The 13,457-nt window shown below is 40.5% G+C and overlaps 1 long non-coding RNA gene across 1 annotated transcript; it reads right to left on the reverse strand.

Annotated features, from left to right (window-relative positions):
- Positions 1-132: 132 nt before the first annotated feature.
- LOC144987339 (uncharacterized) lies at positions 133-8,054 on the reverse strand. Its single transcript, XR_013651205.1, has 2 exons — positions 1,695-8,054; positions 133-1,606 (listed from the first exon to the last, which is right to left on the reverse strand). It is a non-coding gene; the product is annotated as an uncharacterized LOC144987339 (long non-coding RNA).
- Between the last annotated feature and the right edge of the window lie 5,403 nt (positions 8,055-13,457).

Genomic DNA, 13,457 nt, shown 5'->3' on the forward strand with positions numbered 1-13,457 from the left:
TGTGGATCAGGGAGTCGCTCTTAGCATTGTTAGAATACATTTTGAAGGAAAGAGAATCGTCCGTTTTTGGGTTCTTTCCATCCATGCGTGTTCGATAGTCGAGAGTGGTAAAACAAACAAGGATTCAACCGGTTTAAAAATACACGGAGTTTATTTCCCTGACAATAGTTCTAAAGCACAGATTAAAAAATTAATGCAGATATATCTGGATTCTCAAGTAAAGATCTACTGACGCACAAGTTACATGCGAATTACTCGTAGATTTTCCTAAGAACAATGGAAAACTTTGAAAACAGTCTTTTTAAGATGTGTTTGAATCTCCGCCTTCCGGAAAGATCATGGTCGCTGGTCCTCCGCCCCTGGTCGCTCTGATTCGTCAGCTGATAGCCCGCCTGCTTCCTCTGGCCAATAGCTGACGATTGCCAGCTTCGGATCCGCTCCGCCTCTCGGGGGCCCATTTCACCGGCGCACACAGTCCGATGATCAAGAGAGTCCCCATCTGGTCAGAGTAAATCATTCCTGGACAACTCAAGGTTCCTTTTACCGGTATCCAGAGCAAAGGTCAGCTTCAACCTCCACATGAGAACACGAATCTTCACACTTTCCCAGGGGAAGAATCTTCAACCCAGATGGTACAGATATCGCCCATGGCATATTTATGGCACCTAAGAAAAACACCTAAGTTTGCACAAAGAACATCCTATGTCTTCACAGGATGCTGCAACCATAAAGCAAAAAGGAATGTCACACGACCATAAATCTGGATAGTTCAAAATAAGTTCACTTCACACTAAGGATAAAGCTGTAACATAATAAAGAATAAGATATTAAAACATACATTTTCTACATTTCCCTCTCTTGATCACACAAAGTGTGATCACCTAAAAGACTTAACACTACAACACTCAAAAACAACAAAACATTACAAACCTAACCTAACCTGACAGCTGTGGTCTAAAGCCCGCACAATCTGGAACACAAAATATTTCAAAGGAGTTAGGCGTCCATGCATGAACGTGCGAGCGAAACCTGTCTGGAGCATCAGTTAAACATTCAGTGTGTAGTCTGACAGGAAAAGTCTCGCGACGGTTCCGTGCTCCTGCGACAACCACCCCGAAGGATGCCCATGCTTACAAGATCGACCTAACCCCTTGGCACAATGTCATTAAGTAAAGTTACATAGTACAAAAACTAAAGTAGTAAACAAGGTAAATAAAACAAATTCAAAGTCTAATTCAGTGTAAGTCAAAGTCAAATAGTAAAAAAAAAAAGCACAACCGTAAAAAAGATAACAGTTCCTGTAAAGCAAAAGAACACCTGGAATTAAGGGGGAGGAAAGCGAGACATGTTAAGGCAGAACAAAATCACACAGATGACTAAAAGAAAAACAGAATTGTTAAACATAACAGCAAGCGTAATTCAGGAAATTACTTCCATCTCCTCCATGGGGTCCCATTGGAGGGGCTGTGATACATTGTTCTACCTAAATAAGAATAGCAATACGTAAAATGCAACAAAATCCAAAAGGTCCTTCAGGGCCTCGAACACTCGCGTCCTTCTGTATGTCCCACAAGCGCTGACCAGCTTGGACCAGGCATCCTATGAACTTCTCAATAAACCTGGTAATTAGAGATCCGATACAGAAGATACAACAGAACAGCGTGAAAGAGCTTGGAGTGTCCACACATACGTACCTTCTCCCCAAGATGAATCTGCTGTGGATCTAAATATTGATTAGCGTTAGGGTCAGGAACTCTAAAATAAAAAGCAATAACCAAAAACCATATCAGAAAAACAAAACACAAGACACAATGAGCTACGAATCATGTTACGCCTGCGCAGGGGAGAGCAGCAAATGTGATTGAAAAAGTCCATCAATGTTTCTCTTCTGAAAGGTCTGCTCCTCCTCGCGCTGTCATTATGAACACAAGTGGGGAAGAAACAAATTCAAGACAAAAAGAAAAGTTCATTAGAGACAGTCGTATGACTGCCTTATCAACCCAGGACAGTGTCGTAAAACTTCCTCATCCGTGCCCAGGATGAGTGAACGAGAGGAACACACACACAAAGCTGTAGAAAAAGTGAAAAAGGTCAATCTGAGTTACCATTTAAACATCCCTTCTAAACAAATACATTTAAATGATAATAATAAAACAATTTGACGATGATAATAAAACAATTTCCTTAAGACTCCGTAATGTCCATCTCCCTCTCTTGGAGTGGAAACATTGCAGAGTTAAACAGAGATAAGGCACAAACACAAAACCAGATTAATTGAAAGGAAAAATATAAATTGATTAAAAATAGAAATTGAACATAAAATAGGAGAACAACAGACAGATCAGTGCACCGTTCAGATTAACAGGCATCCTTGTCCACGGTCCTGTGAAAAGCAAGATCACAAGGTGAAGAAATGAAACCACTTATTGTCGTTGCCTTGCAGCCGTGAGGTCTGTCACCCTTGTCGTTTAGCATTGACCTCAAGGAGCAGGAGGTTCCACAAAACAAAGAAGAAAATGTCTTCCATAACCACAAAGACTCAAGAAAACCATAATTTCTCTTACTGTCTCTGGACATTTATGCTGCAAAACAGACTTTCTATGCTCCATAAACATTGAAGAGCCTGTGCTGGAAACAGTTGTACCTAAAAATGGGACTTTCCTTCTGCAACGTTGCAAATTCCTGTTAGACACTTCAAAACCCAAATCAAACAACGTCAAAAGAAGATCTTTCATTACTTGCAGGCAGATTTCAGCAGTCGGTGCTGTTGGCAGAAGATAATCAACCTACATCAAAAACACAACCCTCTAATAGCATAATATCCTGTCGGAGAAACTTTAAACAGTGATTGAAAATGCCAGGAGAATTTTTTAAATCCTTGTGGCAAGCGTGTGTACTGCAAACTGAAACCTTTATACTGAAACGCGAATAGATGTCTGCTGTTCTCATGTAATGGAATGCAAAAGAAAGCGTTTGCTACACACATTGTGGGGTTAAAGTTGAAAGCATGCGATGTGGATCAGGTACAGGAAGGACTGGAGTAATGGTTACATCATTAACAGCCCTTAAATCATGTGCCATTCGATAAGTTTTACCATCTGCTTTTAAAACCGGTCTAAAAAGGAGTACACCACGAAAAATACGAATGCTCAATTACACCAGAGTTCCACAAACCAATCAGAATTTCCTTCATCTGCATCCTTCACTCAGCTGCACTGAGATCTAAAAACATTTGCTCCTGCAGTTACCTGAATCACCACCGGGGAAACGGTGAAGCATGAACAAACATCAAATGAACCTGTTGACCATGAAGCACCAGAGAGCGTTTTTAACATCACCTCTGCATCTTCATGATCCGTCTTCTCTCTGCTGCGATGACTGACAATGCAGAAATGCTCCAGAGCTGCGGAGTTAGCTCTTGAATGCAAAGTTATCCTGTACATTTTTATTGAGGGAGAGAAGTGAACACCTGAAAATCACAGTTTAGACAGTTGTTTTGTTTACATCCCTCTCAGTCATGGGTCTGAGTTGTCGAGCTTCATGACCAGGGGAGTGCTAATTCTATGTGCAATACAGGTGTGACTAACTTCCGGTATCATTGCAAATGTGAGTGTGTGAATACAAAATAAACTATACACCCTCTTGACCAATATATATGTCAGTGTAGTTTAAATACCACGTATGGCTGTCTACCTGATGAAATGCTTCTTGGTACAGTTGATCATCCTCTCTGTCATAATAGAATGTGCAGTTCAGGTCATCGGAGGCGGAAAAATATTGCTTCTAGGACAGGACTCATGGCATCCAAACCCGAAATACATGGACACACCTGGCGTTTCAGGGCCCTCTGGATCCAGCAGGTGTCTGCAGTAGGGTTGGCTGTGGGGTGTGGCATGGCATCCAGTCTGAAAGAATGCTGGCTCCTGTTTTGACAAAAACGTTCCGTCCCAACAGATTCACAGGCGTGTGTGGTGAATGCACAAATGAATGTTCCACCATCTGGTCAAAAGTCAGTTGGATGGTCTTTTGCCGGGTTTGAGGAGTCATATGTTCATTTGTCAGAGCTGATGGAGGCAACCGGCAGTTTATAGAGGAACACATTGCACCAGTGTCCATTCATGGAGTTACCTCTGAGCTTGAAAGGGACCATGGCTCCTACATCACCAAGTGGTATTGTCCGACTTGTCACCTGTGGTCCTCGCCACAGTGGAGGAGCTTGGAGCGGTCGTGGGTGCTGTTCGTGTCCTCTGCTCCTGGTCTGTGCATTCTGCTGTTGGGTACCTTGTTGTGGGCAGTCGTTGCCATTTGTCCTGAGCGCCACAGATGTCATTTCCAGCTGCTGCTGGGGGGGTCCCTGGGTGGCCCACGCCTTCCAGGAGGGGATACCCGTCCTCCCGTCCCGGCCTCCGATACCTGAACATTGCTACAGGTCCTGAGGGTATTTAAACTCATCATGTTATGTGCTTTTTTTTTAAACACCTTCATTATCCAGAGTGGATTGTTCCTGCAGTGTAAATGACTGTTTTTCAGTTGTTCAACTCCTCCCTTTGTCCTTTTTCTTCAAATGTGCTCTGCAGTGATGAATCAGATGTATTTTAAATAGACTCTTATCACCTCGCAGACGCTCCGATGCATTCTCCATGCATGCAGTCATGGCTTCATTTGATTAGCAGAGCTGACCCGAGGGTCAGACACTCCTAACATGGCTCCTTCCTGTGAAGCCAAAGAACTGAGAAATGCTCTTTTTGTCACTCACCCAATGAAGCAGAGGGGGTTTTCTGTGTAAAGATTTATGAGGTCTCAGGACGGCTCTACGCCTTTCCTGCAACATTAAAGCTATGTGCTGCTTGGAAAAAACATGTTGTTACTGCAGATGTTGTTAAAGCAGATTTGTTACTGTCATGCTTTCTTTTCACCATCACCAACTCTATGGATGCTAAAGTTGGTTAATCAATGATGAAAATCAGCAAAGGAAAAAAACCTTAAACTTTTCTCTGAACTATATGACGGATGTGGAGCAAAATCTTTGAAAAATACATTGTTTTAGATGCATACTGGCAGCTAATCATTCACTTTTAATCCAGAAACAAAGACAAATTGTTTTGACTTACCATTAAGGACTTGCTGTCCTACAAAAAGAATTCTGAGAAGTGCTAAAAGCAACAAAATTCCACAATTTAGGCTTTTCCTTATTTAACTAAAAACACAATTCACACTCTAAACCACAACAGGTTCGTTAAAACACAGACAATCAATACGCAGACAATAACTTTTAACCGTTTTCTCAAAACCACACCAAAAGACATAACACAACAAATTAGGCACCTTACAGATAAACAAGATAAACCATTTCACTGAAATGAATCGTTTATCACTAGCATTAACATTCATGTTCTCCCTTCTTCTGTTCTACTAGAACCAGCACCTTTCCTTACCATACCTTTCTGTGTCCACAGACCCTCTATCACTTCCTATGCCGTTCATTTCTACTTTAATTCACTGCTTTGTCCTTTCCCCATTCTGTACAACATCCACTTACACTGTCTTCAAACTATAATTACATCAAAACATGGGATCTGCTTCAACTTTCATCTTTAAACACCAATAAATCCTTTAACACCAACACTAAGTAATCTGAGAAATATCAAAACATATAAACATATAAAATAAATTAAACATTGCAAACATTCTTTTAAAGGGAGTCCGGATCTAAACCAACAAATACTTACAATTAGTGTCAATAACATTACTTTTTAGCAAAACTTAACTAAATCATGGTAATTAGGAATTACAAAATAAAGTAGAGACATTTATTCAAAATAAGAAAACCGAAATAATTGCAAAATCATTTTACACAAAATATATTGGACCGATATTATCTTACTGTGTTTTAGAAAGATTTGCCCAACTTTAGGCAAATTCCAGAGAAAGTTAGGCTACGTTCGACAGAGGCAGAACAGAGACCGTTGCTGCAGGCTGCAGTCAAGCTGCTGTTGTGGCTGAAACTTCCATCGGAAGCGCTGCTCATAGACGCCTTTCTACTTAAAAATCTTTTTCGTCGAACCAAGACCACTGAAATTTGTTTTTATCGACGTCTTACAACCGAGGTCATGACCACGCTCAATAATTACGGTATCAGTTGTTATTTTACCACAAATTAGTTCGCAAACTCTTCAGCTTTGTTCCGTGAAAGTTTAGCGGAGGTCGAACATTTCGGTCTGCATGGACGCCGTCACGCCGACCACATGGTACAAACAAAGCCAATCAGAGCTGTCGACGCATTCGAAAGAAACTAAAACGTCCCGTTATTGGCTAATTCGAAACAAGATGGCCACGTCCATAGAGAAAACATTTCACACAGAAACATGGAAAATAAAGCCAAAATTCGCCGATTTCAAACAGTTTTTCATCCCATACTTTCCAAAATCTCATGCATACATTTCATTCAGAAGCAGTCACGTCTCCAAAATCTCATACATTCAGTCCGTTCATCAGCGATCACGTCTGTATTGTCATCAGTCAGTCGTCAAGTCATGTTGTCGTTTTTGTCCTGACAAAATGCACAATTTTCCTCATCTTCTGTCAAATTCAGCGCTCATGTTTATTTTGAATCCTTCTTTGGTTTCTCTCCGCATATAAAAAAATAATTTGTAGAGGCCGAAGCCTCCTTGGTGTTTCCGAAAATCCTAGACGCGCAAAATTAGTTCCTATAATAACTCTGTTTTTCGTAAGGGATTTCTTAACAGGTTAAACAGACACAAACCTAGTCAATTTGCTGCTTTCCAAATATCACAAGCTCCCAATTTGCCAACGTTCAATTTTTACAGGCCGAACAGACGAAAAACCTGCATAATTTATAAATGTCCAATTTTTCAAAATTTACTGCTGTCCAAAGTGTATATTTTGCCACCGTTCAATCCGCTGTTCTAGGGAGGGTGAACCCGACACTTATTTACTGGGGTGCGCTCGCCCGTTCGTTCGTATTAGGGTACACTGTGCCACCCATACAATCGACTTCTCCTTTAATTTGCGATCATCAATACGCAGACTTTACAAAAGGCTCTGGTCACCATGATTATGAATGAGGCCTCTGAAGAAGTCGACCGCATGGCAGGAAGCATCCCCAGACTTTACGTCGAAAGTCTCAGAAATCTCGTAATAAGCCACTATGATGTGGTCCAACCGGTCTGGTCCGCGTTTCCTATTCACCCCCGACTTCACGTCTCGAGGTCACCAAATTGAAGGAAAGAGAATCGTCCGTTTTTGGGTTCTTTCCATCCATGCGTGTTCGATAGTCGAGAGTGGTAAAACAAACAAGGATTCAACCGGTTTAAAAATACACGGAGTTTATTTCCCTGACAATAGTTCTAAAGCACAGATTAAAAAATTAATGCAGATATATCTGGATTCTCAAGTAAAGATCTACTGACGCACAAGTTACATGCGAATTACTCGTAGATTTTCCTAAGAACAATGGAAAACTTTGAAAACAGTCTTTTTAAGATGTGTTTGAATCTCCGCCTTCCGGAAAGATCATGGTCGCTGGTCCTCCGCCCCTGGTCGCTCTGATTCGTCAGCTGATAGCCCGCCTGCTTCCTCTGGCCAATAGCTGACGATTGCCAGCTTCGGATCCGCTCCGCCTCTCGGGGGCCCATTTCACCGGCGCACACAGTCCGATGATCAAGAGAGTCCCCATCTGGTCAGAGTAAATCATTCCTGGACAACTCAAGGTTCCTTTTACCGGTATCCAGAGCAAAGGTCAGCTTCAACCTCCACATGAGAACACGAATCTTCACACTTTCCCAGGGGAAGAATCTTCAACCCAGATGGTACAGATATCGCCCATGGCATATTTATGGCACCTAAGAAAAACACCTAAGTTTGCACAAAGAACATCCTATGTCTTCACAGGATGCTGCAACCATAAAGCAAAAAGGAATGTCACACGACCATAAATCTGGATAGTTCAAAATAAGTTCACTTCACACTAAGGATAAAGCTGTAACATAATAAAGAATAAGATATTAAAACATACATTTTCTACAATTTGTACATACGTTATCCCATATTTCCTCAGAACTTCTGTACTGTTGTGTTATCATATATAATAAAATGTGTTAATTGTTTTTCTGCAAGGAACGTGATCCTGGGAATGCAGTAAAAGATTTTGTATTGACCCGGCTGCAGCTGTTCACCTTACATCTTCAAGAAATTGACCTAATCTACAGTGATTACAGGGATGTTTTGATTTGCTTCCTGACAATGTCAAGAAATGTTTAGATTAGTTTCCTAACTCTTCTAAACTGTGTGTGTGTGTATGTTTGTACCCCTTACCCTTCGGAAACAAATGTCACATGCTGTATGTTAGGTAACACCCTGTTTTCAATAAAAACGAGGAGGCAGATCTTTCTAAACTCAGAGCAAACGGAGAATTGCGTGAGTATGTTCCTGTCTGCTCTCCTCGAGAAAAGATCTAAAGTGAGTCCATGTCCTTTCTTCCAGCTCAAATATAGTTAAATGTTGGTATAGGTTTTGATCCAACAAGCATATAGCTTCATGTCATCCATGTAGAGGAGGACTGATGTTGACCCCATTTCTGAGTCGGTATCCATAGCCAGGTAGTGAAGTGAACTATGAGTCTGAGGGGTCTGAAGGAAGTTGATCAGGTTGATTTTATTCTGTCACATGTTAAAGATTGTGTACTAGAGGAAGTTAAGCTAAAAATTAAAGTCCCACTATCTGTCACACACTTAGGTGTGCGAAATTTGTTCTCCACATTTGCCCCTCCCCTGGGGGAGCCGTGAGCTGCAGACACAGCTGCACTCGGGAACCATTTCGTGGATTAACCCCCCGATCCAACCCCTTAATGCTGAGTGTCAAGCAGGGAGGCATTGGGTCCCATTTTTAGAGTCTTTGGTATGATCCTGCCTGGGTTTGAACTCACGACCTTCCAGTTACAGGGCGGACACTCTGACAAGGCCACTGAGCTGATGTTCTTTGCATTTGATCCATCCCCTGGAAAAGCGGTGAGCTGCAGACAAGCCGCGCTCGGGCAAGCTACGTACATGTAGCTTGACAGTGAGACCCAGTGGTCTGGTTTTGTACTTACGGGAGGCATTTAGAGAGAAATGCACTACACGCAGACAGTTAAAGGGAGAAAACCTGAGAGACTACTCACAAGCACTTTCTCAACTCCTGAACTCCGCTCTGTCAAATTCTCCCTGTTACTGGTCCACAGCTTGCACTGCAGGATCAGTTTATTGCAGGGGTGCTTGACTCCATCCTTTGCCGTGAGCTCCGAAGGCTCATCAGAGAGAAACCTCTGTCCAGCCTGAGAGAAACCTCTGTCCAGCCTGTTGGATGTTCGAGAGAAGGCGATTGTAATGCCTTTCGTTAAGTTGGTAAAAGAAGCATTTTCGTTTATGTAATTCATGCTTAACAGTTCGTTTTGGAAAATAGTCAGAGTGAGACATCTGTTGTTTCTGTTAAGTTTCGATTTTAAATTTTTGTCAGAGTGAGTGCTCTCACCATGCGTTCTCAAGTTTGATGGAGCACATTTTCACAGAGATGAAAACGCGGCCATGTTCGTGCTGAGCTGGCTCCAATGAGTTATATCACTAGAGGAGACACGCCCGCTTTAGAAGCCTTACCGACGGTGGCGGAGCGCGACACCATCTTGGTGAGGTCAACGACGCCCACAAAACAATGATTTCTATTGCTTTTGGTGGTGTCTAAGTAGCTTTTATATACTATATATATTTTTACATTCATTTATTTTTATAAATATATGTAAATATATTATATTTATATATATAATATATATATAGATACATCATTTGTTGTTGTTAAAGAACAGTCAGCCTTAAAAGCTCAAACTTTAATGAAAATGCATTGTTGCAGGACTTCTTACAAATAAAAAAATTATTACCAAGAATTTTTAAAAATAATTTCTAAACATTTAGAAGTTTTAGACCTCTTTGACACGTCATTTAAATTATTAAGAAAAACTCAACAATAAGTCAATAATAATAATAATAATAATAATAATAAATCTATAGTAAGTCAATACAACAAACAATGAATAATAACAATACATAACTAATAAGTCAATAAATAATTAAAAATAAGTCTAATAATAATAATAATAATAATAATAATAATAAAATAAATATTCAAAAAAAATCCAAAAGTGAACAATAGATTTACCCTAAAAAACAACAACAAAGAAAAACAATAGATTTATACTGATTCATGTTAGTGATCAGTTCGTGTAACACAGATGTTATGTTGTCGGTTTCAAGCAAACAGTCTGGCCTCTTATCTAAATGTGTTTCCACAAATATTCTGAACATATTCAGACTGTATTGCTAGTTGGTAATGTAGGAAAATATCTTTCGCTCTGAGATTTTTCCACGCATGTTCTATTAGTCGGGAGAGATATAAGACCAAGATTCAGCCGGATAAAGTCACAGAAGGTTTATTCCCTAACAAAAGTTCTAAGACAGAATAAAAACAGATCTGGGTCCTCATTTTAGAAGGCCTTCAAAACGCAAGAAGTTACAGGCGTTTTACATGAAAGGCCACAAGAGAGAAGAAGACAATAAAATTATGCTCTGCTCAGACTTTTAAAGACAATTCGGGTTTCCCTCCTCCCGCGGAAAACATGACGTCGAATCTCCGCCCTGGAACACTTGCATTGGCTGATCGATGATCCGTCTCCTCCTTCAGCCAATCGTAGAGGGTCATTCTCCGTGACCAGTTCCTCTCCTCAGGGAATGACTTCAAAGGGACACCTAGTGTTGCAGTAAACTCCGTCCCTTCCTGTCCACAACAAATCAGATTGACAGCAGGAAATCCATGGAGGTTCTGGGTCAAAGTTCAGTCTTTTGTTCTTCTTGAGAACTGGACATCCAGATTGATTCTCACAGCTATAATCTATTCCTCGTGGTTTAGATTAGACATTTCTGCTGACTGCTGTTTGACCAATGCCCCGAGAGGTCAACATCCCCCTCCTCTGTAGGGGAAGGGGTGCAGCTGCAGTCCATAGGTCACATCTCAGGAATGTGAGGTCAGAATGCACACAGTTCTACACACTTAATCTATGAAACTAAAACTTCAAGTAATATAGATAAAACAGAAAACGTAATAAAATAAGACAGAGAAACCCTTCTAAAGTGAGGACCAAAAATATAATTTCCTTCAGTTCCCTCTCTTGGCCTCATGAAGTGAGGCCACACAAAAAATAAAAACACATCATCACATCATGCAATCAAAACATATCGGCATACATTCAGACAGAAACATTCTTGTATATTATAGTATAAAAAGTATAAAATATAAAAAGAGAGCAAAGACAATCAAAATAACACTTCCTGTAAGAAAAGAACACCTGGAATTAAGGGGAGAAATTGAGACATATTAAGGCAGAATCAAAAATCACACAGGCAACGAAAGAGTAAAAATAGAAATGTTAAACATGACATCAAGCCTAATTCAGAAAATTTCTTCCATGTCCTCCATGGGGGTCCCATCGGAGAAGCTGCAATTCATATGGCCCACATAAATAAGAATAGCAATATTCTTAGTTAATATTCTTAGTTAGTTAGTTAGTTAGTTAGTATTGCAACAAAATCCAAAAAGTCATTCAGGGCCTTGACCACTCGTGTCCTCCTCCTGCATGTCCCACAAGCTCTGGCAAGCTTGGACCTGGCCCCCTATGGACTTCTGAATGAGCCTGGTAATTATTCCATCTGACACATGTGATACAACAGAACGTTTGAAAAGAGCTTGGGGTGTCTCCCCAAGATGAGTCTGCTGTGGATCTAAATATTGATTAGGGTTAGGGTCAGAAACTTAAAAAATAAAACAAGATCAAAAGACAATAATAAAATAAAACAATGACAAAACACGACAAGACAAGAATAAAAATGCACAGAAGAGATGTGATGGAAATGTCCACCACTTTGTCCTCTCCATAGTCTGCTTCTCCTCGTGCTGTTTTCATGGAAAACATAGGTGGGAGTATGCAAATTCAAGATAAAGACAAGTTTATTAGGGGCTGTCGTCTAATGACCCATGTGGTGGATTCTAACTCCACCAGCATTCCTTATCACCTCAGGACAGTGTGGTAAAACCCCTTCATCCTCGCTGTGGATGAGATAACCAGATGAACAGACACACAAAGCTCTAAAAGGTAAAAAGGTCTATCAAAATTAACATTTAAACCTTCTTTCTAAACAAATACATTCAAACGATGATAATTGAAACAAAGATAATTGAAACCATGATAATACTAAAACAATTTCCTGCAACGAATCATTAATACCTCCTTTCCACCCTCTCTTGGCCTGGGGGAAACCCCAGGACACTAGTTGGGTGAAACCATGCAGATCTAAACAAAGATAAGGCATAAATACACAAACTAGAGCAATTGAAAGTAAAAATATAGCAAACAGTTTTGTGCACCGGTAAGGTGAACAAGCTGTTTGTCCACATTCCTATGGAAGGCAAGATAACAACAGAAAGAAATGGAACCACGTATTGTCATTGCCTTACTGCCGTAAGGTTAGTCACACCCTCGTCATTTATCATCAACCTCAAGGGGTCCATGTGTTTCACAAAACAAAGAAGTGTCTACTACAACCACAAGAAAACCAACATGTCCAAACTATGTCCAGATGTTTATGCTGCAAATTAGACATCCTACGCTCTATATACATTGAACAACCTATGCTAAAAACAGTTCTGCCTAAAAATGAGACTTCCCTTCTGCTAAAGTGCAAATTCCTGTTGCATTTCAAAACTCAAACATACAACTGCAACAGAAGATCTGTTATTACTCACAGGCAGGTTTCAACAGTCTGTTCAGCTAGCTGCTACCCTCTAGTAGCACAATATCTTGTCAGAGAGACTGCAAACAGTGACTGAAAATGCCAGGAAATTTTATTAACACCTATGTACTAAAATGCGAATAACTGTCTGCTATTTTCACGTAATGGAATGCAAAAATAAGGGTTTGCTAAATCAATGGCAGTGAACAACACACATTGTTGAGCTAAAGTTGACAACATGCAATATGGATCAGGTCTTCTGTCTGCTGCGATGTTTGTCAATACAGAAATGGTCCAGAACTCAGGAATTTGTCGTTGGATGAACGGTTAACCTGTACATTTTTATTGAGGGAAGAAAGTGAACACCTGAAAAAACACAATTCTACCAATGTGTGTTGTTAATTCCCCACTTAGTCATAGGACTGAGTTGCAGAGCCTCATGACCAGGGGGTGCTAATCCTATGTGGGATACAGCTGTGTCTGACAGCTAGTATCATTGCATTTGTGAGTGTATGAATGCACAATAAGCTTCTCGCCCTCAGGGCTAATATATGTCAGTGTAGTTCAAATGCCACGTGTGGCCTTTTACCTGCTGAAATATTACCGTGTACTGTCAATCATAGAGTG

The sequence above is a fragment of the Oryzias latipes genome, chromosome 18, assembly GCF_053564925.1.
Source record: "Oryzias latipes strain Hd-rR chromosome 18, Olatipes_Hd-rR_3.1".
Taxonomy (NCBI): domain Eukaryota; kingdom Metazoa; phylum Chordata; class Actinopteri; order Beloniformes; family Adrianichthyidae; genus Oryzias; species Oryzias latipes.